We start from the raw sequence: 16,414 nt of genomic DNA, 5'->3' as shown, positions 1-16,414 counted from the left end.
AACTTATAAGTCACCTATATGTCTAACCTTCACCTGGTGAAGGTTGGGTTCAAACTTACTTAGTGTGTGGGCACCCTGGCACTAGCCAGGGTGCCCCCACATTGTTCAGGGCAAATTCCCCGGACTTTGTGAGTGCGGGAACACCATTACACGTGTGCACTATACATAGGTCACTACCTATGTATAGCGTCACAATGGTAACTCCGAACATGGCCATGTAACATGTCTAAGATCATGGAATTGTCACCCCAATGACAATTCCATGATCCCCCGGGTCTCTAGCACAGATACTGCCAAACTGCCTTTCCGGGGTTTCCACTGCAGCTGCTGCTGCTGCCAACCCCTCAGACAGGTTTCTGCCCTCCTGGGGTCCAGGCAGCCCTGGCCCAGGAAGGCAAAACAAAGGACTTCCTCTGAGAGAGGGTGTTACACCCTTCCCCTTTGGAAATAGGTGTCAGGGCTGGGGAGGAGTAGCCTCCCCCAGCCTCTGGAAATGCTTTGATGGGCACAGATGGTGCCCATCTCTGCATAAGCCAGTCTACACCGGTTCAGGGATCCCCCAGCCCTGCTCTGGCGCGAAACTGGACAAAGGAAAGGGGAGTGACCACTCCCCTGACCTGCACCTCCCAGGGGAGGTGCCCAGAGCTCCTCCAGCGTGCCCCAGACCTCTGCCATCTTGGATTCAGAGGTGTGCTGGCCCACTGGACTGCTCTGAGTGGCCAGGGCCAGCAGGTGACGTCAGAGACTCCTTCTGATAGGCTCTTACCTCTCTTAGTAGCCAATCCTCCTTCCTAGGTAGCCAAACCTCCTTTTCTGGCTATTTAGGGTCTCTGCTTTGGGGAATTCTTCAGATACTGAATGCAAGAGCTCACCAGAGTTCCTCTGCATCTCCCTCTTCACCTTCTGCCAAAGGATCGACCGCTGACTGCTCAGGACACCTGCAAAACCGCAACAAAGTAGCAAAGACGACTACTGCAACCTTGTATCGCTTCATCCTGACGGCTTTCTCGCCTGTTTCCTGGTGGTGCATGCTCTGGGGGTAGCCTGCCTCCTTCTTGCACCAGGAGCTCTGAAGAAATCTCCCGTGGGTCGACGGAATCTTCCCCCTGCAACCGCAGGCAACAAAAGACTGCATCACTGGTCCTCTGGGTCCCCCCTCAGCACGATGAGAGTGGTCCCTGGAACTCAGCAACTCTGTCCAAATGACTCCCACAGTCCAGTGACTCTTCAGTCCAAGTTTGGTGGAGGTAAGTCCTTGCCTCCCCATGCCAGAATGCATTGCTGGGTACCACGTGATTTGCAGCTGCTCCGGCTCCTGTGCACTCTTCCAGGATTTCCTTTGTGCACAGCCAAGCCTGGGTCCATAACACTCTAACCTGCAGTGCACAACCTTCTGAGTTGTCCTCCGGCGTCGTGGGACTCCCTTTTCTTACTTCGGGTGGACTCCGGTTTACTCCTCTTCTAAGTGCCTGTTCTGGTACTTTTGCGGGTGCTGCCTGCTTCTGTGAGGGCTCCCTGACTTGCTGGGCACCTCCTCTGTCTCCTCATCCAAGTGGGGACCTCCTGGTCCCTCCTGGGCCACAGCAGCATCCAAAAACCCTAACCGTGACCCTTGCAGCTATCAAGGCTGGTTTGCGGTCTTTCTGCGTGGGAATACCTCTGCAAGCTGCTTCACGACGTGGGACATCCATCCTCCAAAGGGGAAGTTCCTAGTTCTCTTCGTTCTTGCAAAACACCAAGCTACTTCCATCCGGTGGCAGCTTCCTTCCACCCTCAGCTGGCATTTCCTGGGCTCCTGCCCACTCTCGACACTGTTGCGACACTTGGACTAGGTCCCCTTGTCTTTCAGGTACTCAGGTCCGGAAATCCACTGCTGTTGCATTGCTGGTGTTGGTTTTCCTTGCAGAATCCCCCTTTCACGACTTCTGTGTTCTCTGGGGTTTGTAGGCGCACTTTACACCTACCTTACAGGGTCTTGGGGTGGGCTATTTTTCTAACCCTCACTGTTTTCTTACAGTCCCAGTGACCCTCTACAAGCTCACATAGGTTTGGGGTCCATTCGTGGTTTGCATTTCACTTTTGGAGTATATGGTTTGTGTTGCCCCTATACCTATGTGCTCCTATTGCAATCTATTGTAACTTTACACTGCTTGCATTACTTCCTTTTGCTATTACTGCATATTTTTGGTATTGTGTACATATATCTTGTGTATATTTGGCATCCTCATACTGAGGGTACTCACTGAGATACTTTTGGCATATTGTCATAAAAATAAAGTACCTTTATTTTTAGTATATCTGTGTATTGTGTTTTCCTATGATATTGTGCATATGACACCAGTGGTATAGTAGGAGCTTTGCATGTCTCCTAGTTCAGCCTAAGCTGCTCTGCTATAGCTACCTTCTATCAGCCTAAGCTGCTAGAAACACCTCTTCTACACTAATAAGGGATAACTGGACCTGGTACAGAGTGTAAGTACCTCTGGTACCCACTACAAACCAGGCCAGCCTCCTACAGCACTGCAATAACGCATTGTGGAATGTATCCTTTGCATTAAGACAATAGCATGCAGTACTATTTTGTTAGTCATCACAGTGACGCAAAGTAAATTTGTCATTTTATTTTATTGTTCACACAGAACAGATCATTTCTACATAGCGCTGCATTGAGTGACTTTTTGTAAATATGAGGGGAAACCCTGTCTTTCCTTGCAGCACCCTTCTGAATCCTGCCATTTAGCACTGGCAGATAACATATGTGTGATCACAACTGAAAGGACTGAGGGTCTGGATGCTGGTATATAATTTGTGCCAACGTTCTCAATAAGAAGTACTTTGGTGCTGAAATCAGCATTACTACCCTAGTCCTGCTAGGTCTGGGATCCGAAGTATTTCAAAACCGACTTTGAAACAGTTTCCCATTAGGCACCAAATTTCATGTGCTTAACTTTCTTGGCAAAAGAATATGACAATTTCTCAACAATTATTGTATAAAACCCTAAATGATTCCACTTCTGAGATGTAATCCCTGTTTACATTTCAACTGTTTTACTTCATCTTGCATTACCTAAGACTATTTGCTTCTTTCAAAATGTTGTACTTCTGTAGTTTTTCCCCTCCAACATAAGCCTCTGATGCACTGCATGCTCTGTATTGAGTCCTTTTCTGGCCTGCGTGAATTCACGTTGTGTGCAGTAGGTGTTAATGATGGGGAGGATTGAGAGCTGTGATGTGGGGCAGAAGAAAGTGAAACTTTCTAACAGTGCCTCTCAGTGGGTTAGAGAGGTGTGAAGACTACATGCACATCCAAGACTTGGCCTCTGGGACTGTAACACAGTGCTCAGTGGCATATATGCTAACAGTAGTTGTGAAAAGGTGTCGGATATACAGATGGGCGGTTTTCAGAAATATGTGGGGAGAAATAGGGCATAAATGCCTAACAGAGGCGAGATTTCAAAAGAAATTGGTTTGATGGGGAAAGCGGAAGAGTCTGAGAGGCTCTGAAGGCTACTACCCGATCCCATGACCTTACTACTGTGTAATTCACAGTTTTCCTCTTTTCAGAATTGAGACGTGTTGTTATTCATTTATCGGATACGTTTACCAAGCACTGACAAAATCAATAGGTCTGTCTCTTGGATATATCTATTGGTTGGTATGCAGCATTTCGAGAAGCAATAACAGAAAAACTCACAGAGAGTAAACTAAATATTGGTCAGGTGGCATGCTATGTGAAGAACTAGATTTTAGTTTACACGTTCTAAGCCACGCCCTTAATTATAAACATTATGCCACCTGTACGTTTCCTTACCACTATTTTTGGTCACACCTTTGGTCACACCCCTCTTGCAGACCTTCCACCCTTTCAAAGTACTGTGTACATCATGTTCTTGTATATAAGCCCAAAGCGCCTAGGTGCAGGCGTTGTCTTTCACTGAAAGCCAAATGCTGCAGTGCCAATCGTGGGTTAAGCACTATGCATAATTAAGAAAGAGGCAGTCGCTCCACCACTAAACATTGATTTATTCCATAACGTATGCCCACTGTCGGTCTGTGCGAAGGGAGGAGAATGGCAATAGTCGTTCTTTTAGCTTGCAATTACACAGTTCATACAAGGTTTATATCACACCGATTATTATTTTAGCTCCTGGTTTCAGGTATGGCCTCTGGAAGTGTGTAGACGCCCAAATGACCTTGGGGTAAAAGCGAAATAGAGAGTTGTGTGTCAATAGCAACAGGCATGGGAAGCCGTCTATTGGTGGCCCTGAGCCGAATTCTCGAATTCCTCTCACGCGAAGTGCACTTCCTAGAAAGGACGGTAGATGGCAGTGCAGGAATAGTTTTGTACTCCCGGACCGCTCAAAGATTCAATTTTCCCACAATTTCAGCCCCCCCAACCCAAAACAGGAAGGTGTGTAGAACCAGCCATTCGTGTCCTTCCAGGACCCTCCAGCCGGTGCGGGGCGCTCACTGAGCCCAGCCCGGACACGCGTTCTGGACCTTGGCTTAGACGCCACATTTAGGCCCACATTAATACTTTTTTAGCGCCGCATTTGCGCCGCTTTTTAACGCAAAAGCGGCGCAAACTTGAGAAATACAATTGTTTTTGTAAGTTTGCGCCGCTTTTGTCAAAAAATGACGCAAATGCGGCGCTAAAAAGTATTATATGAACCTTACTTTCTTAGGTCTCGGTACACCTCATACAAAATCGGGTACACATCGAAAGGGGAATTGGAAACCAAGAGACACAACCCTGGGTTAATTTAGTGAATCCGGGTTGTTCTGCCTTTTGGAGAATGTCTAACAGGATCACTGGCTGCACATATATATTCAGAGACAGACATATAATATCACAAGTATATCCGAATAGAGTTGTCAGTTATTGATGGGCAAATTGGACATAGATCTAGATGTTGGCAGTTTTCGTTCAACTCTGAATGTGTATATGAGCAGCGTGTTGGTTATATGACAATCGCCTGGCCAATCTGTTATCGGATTCTACTCAAGTTCATTAAAATCGCCAAAATAAAAAATGCCGTGCACGTACGTGCGAAAGTGTAACGCGATGAACCATTTTCTCTAATTAGTCTAGAAGTAATGCGATTTTTCACACTTTATCACCTTTTCATGGTTTCAGTCAATTGTTTGTGACAGTGAAGACGAAAGTTCAGGAAAGGCAACTGGTACAGTTTAGAAATGTTCTAAAACTATTTGTCATACAAAACTACCGGTTCAGGTGTGTTTAAGTTAAAGTCCTCAAAACGAAAGAAGTAAGGCAGTAGGGTGAAATAAAAAAAATAGCCACGGCCGGCTTTTTACACAGAGAAACCCGGGCAGTGGTTGACTACAGTAAGTGGCGTTGGTAAGACACCTCTGTTTCAGGTAGGACGAACACTTAACAACGAGGATAATAAACATATCCCTCAGCGGAGAGAGTCTATAAAAATGTTTAAAAAAGCTTTTAATAATCTCCCTCTCCGTGGGTGGATATTAAATTGCTACGATGCCATTTCCCAGCTGATTTTTATAGGAATAAATTTCCGGACTTTTTTATTGGCACTTTAACAAAGTCCTCATTGTGTGGACATTTCGTTTTAAATAGTTTTAGTGAGAAAATGTCAAGTGTTCTTCCCCGATGTCTACGGGTGTTTTTAAAAGGGAAGTTGGGCACTTGCTACGGTTTCATGCCGCAGCGCGGAAACTCTATCTCGTTTTTCAGGTATATTCACTGTCAGACTCCATTATTTTTAATGGCCCTTGACAGTTTTCCGGTTAAGTAAACATTAACTGAAAGATTGGAAAAAAAATAACTAGTTGAAAGTGGGATACTACTTTTTAACATCGATGAAATGAAAACCTTGGTGCCCCTTAAAACCCCAGAACGTTAAAAAAAAGTTTTTTTGCAGTTTCAGAGTGAACGACGCGCTTGAAAGGAGACTGTAAAAAGCACGTTCATTTATTCTAAAACGAGCTCTCCCCCAGCATTAGAATAAACCCGAATTGTAAAAAAAAAAAAATAATAATAGGGCTGGCCGGTTTAACATCAGTGATTTGACTTCGCTTCCTTGGACACCAGGGGATGGGGTAGTGGACGGTCTGCGTGCTCTGCGTTGTGATGCGTAACGCTCGAGAACTGCGTTTTGAGTTCTGGCGTAACAGATATACGCTCCACAAATCAGAGTAGTTTGGCGGGAGCAGGATGCAGTTATGTGAGTGTTCTGGGGCAAAGGAATGTTGGAAAGGGATGATCTGGAAAGTACGACTGCCTAAGTGCGTTATACAAATCTGTAAGTATCTAAGTAACAGCCACTTGTTAGAGTCCAACGTTCTCCTGAACAAGTATCTTGGCGCTATAAAATTCTGTCTACAAACATACACCAATCTGTGTATTTGGGTGGGGTTTGGAAAAGAGAAATGACATTAACGAGCCACATACACACTACGTGTCGAGCTGAAAAATGAGTGAATTCTCCTGATTCTCCTGATTCAAAGCAACCTGGTTTTCACCAAAAATTATACTTTTGTAAGATAAGAAATGTCACGAGCGATCCAGACGTGGTTGTAATTGATAAACACCGTGCAAATTAGGCACTTTTAATTGAGGATGTTTCTTCTCCCAATTGTTTGACTATCTGCAAGAGTCTTTTCTTAACTTGCGAGGAGTTCACACCTCGGGGGTCTTCCCCGCCTACCATACGTCAGGTTTGTCTTCTTATTCCTACAGATAAGATTTATCGTCCTTCGGTTCACTGCAGCAACCTGCACGGTTTGCCTCCCACTTGCCAATCACGCAGAGCTGCAGTTGTAAATATGTAACTACCAACTTCGAGGGGCACCCATAAAAATTCTAAGGAATAATCATTTACGGCAGCAAAAGGGGGATCTTTGATGCTGGCTCTCGGAGACAGGCTGGCTGGGAGGCCGACGTGTGAAGGGCAGGCTGCCGCTGCTTAAGGTGTTCCAGGGCCAGACAGATCCTTATCTGATGCTTATCCCTTGTGTGCGGCTGCAGGGTGACTCCTGGGCAGACCAGAGGGCCACCGGCGGCCAGAGAGGGCTGCAGATGACAGATTACTGCTCACAAATTGTTGCCTGTTCGGCGTTGTCCAGTGGTAATTGATCTCGTTGGCATTTGTGTCCAAAAGCGATACGTATACGTGACTCGTGGGACGGACAGATAGGCAACTGGCCACACGCACTTACGCACTCACTAACACGCAAACCAACGCACACGCGCAGAGATATACGCACACTGAAACAGACACACACACACGCACACTCACTCCAAAGCTGTCCAGCAGTCTGGCACACACAAACACGCACACAGAGAAATACAGGCGTACACTAGCGAAAATGCACACAGCAAGCGCTCACAAATACACACACAGGCAGAAAAATGCACAGGCGCAGAGAAAACACAAGCATGCAAACATCCACAAACCCACGTACTGACAAGCAACTGAATAGCAACGCTCATAATGCCTGCTATGAGGTACCAGTGTAGCTCATTCTATCACATACCAGAGTCACACGAACAATTTCCATACCATAACCACGCAATGAAATGTATTATCATCACATTGTTTTGCCAAAGTGTACTCAAGTTGCAGTGTAAGATTATTAAAACGCGTTTGTCGAAAAAAAATAGTGCGATACCTTATATCATACTGTGTATTTCTGGGTCTTTTGGTGTCAGCTGCACCTTCATAGGTGTTTTTTTAAATTTCCTGTAACACTTGTAAATGCTCACCTCGGTATTGCCGATCACTGCGTGGATTTTACGTAAGTGTTCATCAGTAGCTGCTTTGTCTGTGCAGTGACTTACGTGCGGCATTACACTGTCCGCGTGTGCGCGTGCTTTTCTTTCAGTACTTTGTTTAAAGATAGAGAACTATGGCATACGAGCATGTGTGTTTGTGCTGATGAGGTGGCTGTAACATGCAGCATATATATGCAATGCTGTTGTTGGGTGTGGGGAGGCCTTGAGTCTGAGTCGGGGCCCTCCCTAACTCAGAAATGATGATAAACGGCTTAGTCCCCCCCTATCTGCAGGCATGGCGTACACCCTTCTCTTTCTCCATACATAACAGGTAGAAACACGCGTCCTTACCCAAACCCCTAGCACAAGGCAATAAATCCGAGCCTACGGCGATGCAAAACCTAGTAAAATAAGCAGTTTGAGGTATCCCGTTGGTTTCCTCTCTAAAATAATTGTACTGTGAAATTGTAAGATAGTGAGCAGTGATTATTCGTGTACATTAGTTTGGTTAGAGAGTGAATTAGTCATTTGCATTGTAATAATAAACGTATGCACGTGCATTTATTAGGTACACTGGTTCCCAACAGTATTTTATTTTTGTCGACCAGCCCTTATTTTTCACTGGCATGTGCACCTTCTCATATAATCATATACACAGATTTGTGCGTTTGGCCATGCACAGGGTGTAATATGCTATTTATTACCATTGTTAAGTGTGGGGAAGGACCATGACTCACAGCGAGGCTAGCCTTGATCCAGAATGCGTCTGCCCTTCCCTAGGAATGGTAATAACATATTTCTCTCTGCGTACACGATTTATGTAGGCTTTTCTTTCATTTTTAGAAGTATAGACAAATACACAACCCAGAATTCAAGCATTATGTTAAAATGACACTGAGTAGGCTACCGGACTATTACTTGGATTGTTTACCTGTGTAATATTAATGTAAGGCATGATATGAGAGGAATCAGTATTTACTCACCTCAGTTTGAATTTTGCACTGCAATAATAACCAAATATTCTGTTATTAATACTGCTGCAAGATATTTTTTTATTTTTTTATATTTGTTTATATATTTAATTATTTATGTATGTATTTGCTTATTTACACAATTATTTATTTATTCGCTGGTGAATTTGTGTGTGTAGGGCCACTGCCTACCAGTAAAAGATCTGGAAGTGTAAGGCTACATAAAATTACAAGTCCTGCAATCTCAAAAATACAGTTCACAGTTTCGCCAAAGAGTAGTCAGCAGGCCATGTTTAAAGAACAACTCGTGCTTGTGTTGCACAGTACGGTGTTTCCCATTGTTATTGTCTGGATTGTTGTGTGTCTCTGGTCGCATTTTGTTTTTCTGACCACGCTCGATCCTCCCTAATTCACGGACAAATGGCGACAGTGTTGCCTTCTGTGGACCTTGAAATCAAGCAACAGTTCCTACCTGTTATGGTATTACGTATTCACGCCTGCGTCACGCGTGTTTCCTTCTCGTGATGGGCTGCGGTGCTCGAGCTTCTGCCAGTGATGTCTCTCTCTGAGAGCTACTTGTCCCTAGTGTGCGCCATGTTGCCCTGTTCGTGAAAACTGCTTTCAGCTATTTAAGAGGAATGAATCTTGCAGAGAAACGCTATTCCACGGTTAAACACGATAGCCCTTTCACCCAGCCCTCATTCCTATTTCCTCCTGTATTATTCATGATTACAGGGGTTTTCTCTCCGGAGACCCCCCTGGAGACCCGACACAAACGTCCGCAGACCAGCAGGAAGGAAGCTGTGTTGGCGAGAGGCTTTGGCTCGGTCTCGTCCTCAGGCGGCCTAATCCCTGGGAGTCTTCGGGGCTGGAATCACAGCTCTGTCAGTGCGCCCTTTCCTACAATGAACTATGTGCCAGGGTCTTTCAGGCAGGCACAGCCCAGTAATGCGAGTGTTTATTGAGACCTGTGCACCCAGGTATAATTCGCAGCCTGTGTGGTGTGTGTGTTGGAGGTGTGTGTGTGTTTGGGGGGGGGGGGGGGCACTAGGCAGGTCATTTGGGAATATTACATGTGTACATAATAAACGATCGTCTAATGACACAGATGTTCCAATTCCCATTCCTGGGGAGAACCGAGGAACAAGCAAATCCTAAAACCGCGAAACACGGACCCAGAGCTTTTGAATAGAAAAGGCCTTCTGCGCAGATTGCTTTTGACATACCTCGTTCGTCAGGAAGATTTGTAGCATTCGAGCTGGGTGTGATAAATTACCCGTATGGATCAATAGATAGTAATTAGGTAATACCGCGGCGTGGGTAGGGTGGGCGATGAAGTCTTTGGGCTCTGCGGAGAGGAGTCCCGGGTGGTGGCGGTATTGGCAGGGGCACGTTACAGGTCTGGTGGTTAACCAGTACGGACACTAATCCTTGCGTGTTAGGGGAACATCACGCTAAAATTTGTATCGGCAAAACTCCGTGCAGGGCATATTATTGCAGGATGCTGCTTCACCCGTGTTAAAATGCTTTGGAGAGTCTTGGGCGGATCGGTAAATTAGGACGAACTGATAAACTTTGCACGTTTGTGATGGGGCAAACACGTCGTTCTGAGCGGGCCTCTGAATATGTCTCATATACCCGTGCCTCTTCTGGGCAGCAGGGATTCTGCCTGCATTACCACCATTCTTGGACACATGACTGTACTGGCCCGGTGGAGAAAATCTACTCCACACTCATAGGCAATGTTCCTGTACTGGTTAAGAATGAGTTCTGCTGGCATTAGCAACACTCATGTCCATATGCCTTTTCTGGCCTACTTATCAAAGCCATGGGATGCTGCATATCCGTAAGTATCTACAATCACTTTTGTGTACATAGAGGGTGTGGGGCTGGTGGATATCTGTACCTACACATACAGTCATGCACACAGAAGGCGTGAATTTGGTGGATACCTGCCTTTACATGCCTTCACATTTTATATGGTGGATATCTGATTGCACCTACACCTACAGTCCTACACAGAAGAAGTGAGTTTAGTCGATGCTGCCTTTATCTACCTTCATATCCTACACAAAAAGGAATCTGATTGATACCTGCCTTTTTCGATCCTCACATCATTGCACTACGAGAAAACTTGTGAATATCGGGCCATAACTACACTCACGGGCATACACACAGAAGCTGTGCACTAGTGGATTCCTGCGTTTATCTGCCCTCACATCATACACATAATAGAAACTGGTGGATATCTGCCTGTACCTACACTCACGGTCGTACACACGGAAGCTGTGGCACTAGTGGATACCTGCGTATATCTGCTCTTACATCATACACATAATAGGAGCTGGTGGATATCTGCATGTACCCACACTCACCGTCACACACAAAATGTGGTACTGGTGGATATCTGCCTGTACCTACACTCAGAATCGTACACACTGAAGCAGTGGCACTAGCTATACCTGCCTATATCTGCCATCACTTCGTACATACAGAAGGAACTAGTAGATATCTGCCTGTACCCACACTCACCGTCACAAACACACTAAATGTGGTACTGGTGGATATCTGCCTGTACCTACACTCAGAGTCGTACACACTGACGCAGTGGCACTAGCTATACCTGCCTATATCTGCCATCACTTCGTACATACAGAAGGAACTAGTAGATATCTGCCTGTACCCACGCTCACCGTCACAAACACACAAAATGTGGTACTGGTGGATATCTGCCTGTACCTACACTCAGAGTCGTACACACTGACGCAGTGGCACTAGCTATACCTGCCTATATCTGCCATCACTTCGTACATACAGAAGGAACTAGTAGATATCTGCCTGTATCCACACTCACCGTCATACACACACACACACAAACACAAATGTGGGACTGGTGGATTTCTGCCTATACATATGTTATCCTACTGCACACAGATGATGTGGGGCTGGTGAATTACTGCCTTTATCTATCCTCCCATTCTACATATAGAAAGTATAGGGCTGGTGGATGTCTGCCTCTATCTATCCTCACATCCTGACACAGAAGGCTGTGACTATTGGATGTATGCCATTATTTACCCTCAAATCGTACACATAGAAGGTGTGTACATGGTTGCTATATAGCTTTGTATACCCTTAAAGCTAAACAGAGAAGGGGGTGAGTCTGGCGAGTATCTTCCTTCATCTACCCTCATTCGTACACATAGGAGTCTGGGACTGGCTGAAATCTGCCTTTTTACCCTCACGTCAGACGCAGAAAAGGCTCGGGAATGGTGGATATCTGCCTGTTTCTACCCTCAGGTCATGCACAGTGGAAATGCAGTCCTGCAAATATATGTCCATATCGACTTCACTCCAGTATAGCTGCGACAATCTGACTCCATATTTTAACCCGAGTTAAAAAAAAAAAAAAAAACGTGGAAATCTGTGTTTAATAGCCTCTTCCGGCCTACCGCCCCCCCAGCCCACACACGGAGTGAGCTTTGCTTAATGGGCATCTATCTGCTTGTTTCTTCCCCGTGTGCTGCGGAGTGGATTGTTCAATGTAGGTCTAAATCGCGTGGCCTCCATGCCCATATAGACACTTCTGGCTAGAAGGGTTTTGTTTCTGTCCATGTGGTCTGAGTGCTTTGGTGGGTGTCTGCATGTGGTGCATGATAGTGCGTAAAGTAGTTACTGGACGCCAAGGACGTCATTTAGGGGGTCGCATCTGCGACCCCCTGACTTTCTCCTTGCGACCCCTGGACTCATAGGTGACAAAATCAGTGCCAGGAATACAATGGCAGCTCGTCCCTTTGGACGTTAGTTGTGGCTCCACTTTTCTTGTTTTCTGTCCATATTTTATTACTGAAATAGTGAAAAACATTTGACTATTCATTATTACTGTAATAAAGAATGGATTACAGTTGGCTGGAACATGTTCACTGGCAACCAAGGTAAGCAAAAAATGCTTTTTGAATATATGTTGTGATTTTGGGTGAGAGTGTGTTTAAGGGAGAGAAAGTGTGTGAATGTGTGTGTATGTGTAAGCATGCATGTATGAATGGAAGCAAAAAATGTGATTCCACTCCCGCTACCCCTGGCATTTTGGTACATTGAGGTTCATGTTGGGCGCGCATACGTCACACACGGTCGCCGCTTGCAGTAGCCATTCCTGCATAGATCCACTTGCAGAGAAGACTAGGATTGTGCAGCCCCTACAATTGAACTCAGGGGCGTGCTTCCCCATTTCACCACCGGGGGGCGTTCCTCCCTAACTTGGACAGCCCACTGACGCCAGCCTGAGAAGCAGCCAACAGGGCCATAAAATCAGCGTTGATATCAAGTGAGGCGCCAGGTGAGTAATAGACGGGATAATCCAAGGAGATTGCGAGCTGTTTACCACTATCCTCCAGCGCCACAGGAGTTACTCATTAACGGTGCGATATACAAAGACGATAGAGAGCAGATAGGCCAGTTTGAAGTCTACACCTGTGGCACAGCTCCTTCCCTGACGAGGGCGTACTCCAGACGCTGTATTCCTTTCATGAACACGAGTGGACGCCTTTTATAGCTGAAGGTGGACGCGTCCTCTTTCATACTATCTACTGGGGTGTCTTTCTGCCCCTGGAGGGGAAAGGTCTTTCGGTGTTTCACACACCCGCTGACACTGGCGTGATTCCACGTCGCATTCTTTTTGCAATACTTTACTCAGCTGCCCCTCGACGTCGGCCTTGCTTTAGTGACTGGGCACCCTTATCTAGGGCACGTTTGTACCGCATCAAAAGGGAGCAGAACCATATGTCATAAAACGCCAAGAAATATCTGCCTCACAATCTTTGCCCCTCAATAGCAGACGTGGAATAAAGTCGGCATAAATACGGATGCAGGTGTGTCCTTGTGGTGTACAGACTACGGGCACAGCTGTGCCATTCAGGAATAGTAGCGTACAGACGCATCTGTGCACCTTTTGCAAACTGGTCTCAGGCTACAGCTCTGTCCTTCTGGTGTACTACTCTATGTGCATAGCTGTGTACTTCTGGTGCACTGGTTTAGGAAACAGATGTGTAATTCTGGTGCACTAGTTTAGGACACAGCTGTATACTTCCGGTGCACTGGTTTAGGACACAGCTGTGTACTTCTGGATCAGTAGTATACGGTCTCAGCTGTACACCTTTGACATTCTGGTCTCAAAATTCAGCTCTGTCCCTCTGTTGTACTACTCTACGCGCACAGCTGTGTACTTCTGGTGCACTGATTAGGTCACAGCTGCGTACTTCTGGTGCACTTGTTTAGGTCACAGCTATGTAGCCCTGGTGCACTGGTTTAGGACACAGCTGTGTACTTCTGGTGCACTGGTTTAGGAAACAACTGTGTCCTTCTGGGACAGCAGTGTCCAGACTCATCTGTGCACCTCTTACATACTGGTCTCGGGACACAGCTCTGTCCTTCTGATGTACTTACTCTATGTGCACAGCTGTGTACTTTTTGGTGCACAGCTTTAGGACACAGATGTACTGGTTTGCACATTCAATAGTGTACTTCGGATGTAATGGATTGAACAAACATCTGTGTCCTAGTATACTGTTGTATGAATATTGATTTGTGGTTTTCACTTTTATGTACGTGTCCTATAGTATTGGACAAAGCATACAGAGCCGTCGTTTTGGTATACTGTGTACTGATAAAGCCACTTTCTTCTGTTATACTGATGCATGCACACAACTGTGTTTTTTGTGTACTGGTGTAGGGACACAGCTCTGTGCTTGTGATGTATTGTTGTGCATTTAGGGTTAAAGCTGTATTCTTCTGAAGAAGCAGTGTACAGAAACAGTAGAGTCCTTCGGGTGTACTGTGTACTGATGAAGAAGTTATTTATGGTACACTGTGTACTACAAAGTGCTTCGTGTGTTATACTGATGAATGTACACAGCTGGGCTCTTCTTGTGTACTGGTGTAGGGACACAGCTCTGCGCTGCAGAATTATTGGTGTCCGGTGTAGATCTACCCGTGTGTCCCTATAATGTAAGGGTGAGCGCTACAGCTGGTCCTCTTGCTGTACTCTGGTACACGTGGTACAATGCCCCCGCAGTACACAGTCAGGGCTGTTGACTTACGTACAAAAGGGAAGCAGCCCTGATAGCCCGTGATTGAGGAAGTCAATAAGCAAATGTTCCTTCCACAGCACACATTAAATATAACACATTTATCACATTGCCTTGCTTCGTTGTGTCCCCTGCTCTGCTTTCTTGTAAGTACGGGCCTGCTGGTAGCAATCATGTGCATATACCTATCTCACAAAGCGCCCTGCCTGCCTGTGATACACATTATGTAGGATTTATGTGTATACCCCAGCTGTTACTGTTCTGCATGTAGGGCCAACGAGATCGAGGCACTATGCTTCTTCTAATAGGACAACAAAGCACAAAAAGTACCTTTAGCTGCTCAGCTTATACAGTGCAGGTAAGTGAAAATCACAGACAGACACTTACACACAGCCCATGCAGAAATAAGACTGGTCTAAAAATACAACCTCTGATGAGACTCAACTCTTTTATTACAGTTGTCATCAGGTGCTGTCAATCATACATCTACATCTATCTACACACACACACACGAATATATATATCGGTATGTCGCTGTGATAGATCCGTTTTCACATACTAAAGTTGCAAAAGAGAATATAAACATAACTAGGAAACACGGGATTAAATTTTCGTGGCGCAAGATAAAATAATGACTAGGCCCTATAAGTAGGGAGAAAGAGATTCTAAAGAATGGAATATTTGAGACATTAAGCATTGTATTTCGAAGTCCCATTGTGTGTTTATATATGTATATATTTGAAGAGAGAGAGGGAGGTAGGTGAAATAGAATACTTGATAGACCTGGTTAAAGTACACAGAAGCAAGAAAGTGTGCCCCAACTTCCCGATCTAAGATGGCGACTAAATTCGTGCTCAGATTGTAGTTACAACCTAGCACAGGAGCCCTGCTCCTAAATGGTTTCACAATTCTCTGCATGTACTTAAAAAAGAATCATTACTTGGGGAACGCTGGTTAAATACAGTACTCACTTTTATGGCTAAAGCAAATGGCCTTTACAGTGTGCAGTTTGATACTCCAAATAAACACATTGTGCTTCATAAAAGACAATCGCGCGCCATGTTCTGCTTTGATGAACACTTAGATGGCGAACCCCCAGCCTTGTTTGCTTTGAGAGGGTTTGGCGCGTCTGTGGGTGGCAGTGTGTGTAGCTGAATGCCATATCGGGTGATTCCTGGGCTGGTAAGGGGTGTTAAGCAGGATGTCCTCCGAGTTTTCCGGGTCACTGTGATACCTGCAGTAGTGCGTGAGATCCCGGAGCGCGTCCGTTCACTTGTCTGGGCACGGGGGTTTCTTACTTAGAAGTGTGATTGCAGTTCTTTTCAGGAGAACTGAGTTTTCTCCGGGTGCTTAACTGTACAGGGTGTCTAGCTTTATTACCTCTTAAATAGCACACTTTCCAAGCCTGCACAGAAATATAAGTCGACTTCCAAATTGCTCCCTTTTACCCTACATTTACTTTGGATTTTTCTGCTACGAGCTTAGTGTGTCTCGGTGCATTGCACACCCTTGTACCACATTTCCGGGAAAAGTCGCGACAATCATAAGAAATAGGGATAAAAAAACTACAGCAAGGAGCACGGTTTGGTGGGCGACAAATA

The sequence above is a fragment of the Pleurodeles waltl genome, chromosome 11 (assembly GCF_031143425.1).
Source record: "Pleurodeles waltl isolate 20211129_DDA chromosome 11, aPleWal1.hap1.20221129, whole genome shotgun sequence".
Classification (NCBI taxonomy): domain Eukaryota; kingdom Metazoa; phylum Chordata; class Amphibia; order Caudata; family Salamandridae; genus Pleurodeles; species Pleurodeles waltl.
The sequence above is the reverse complement of the archived record's forward strand: the minus strand, read 5'-3'. Positions refer to the sequence as shown.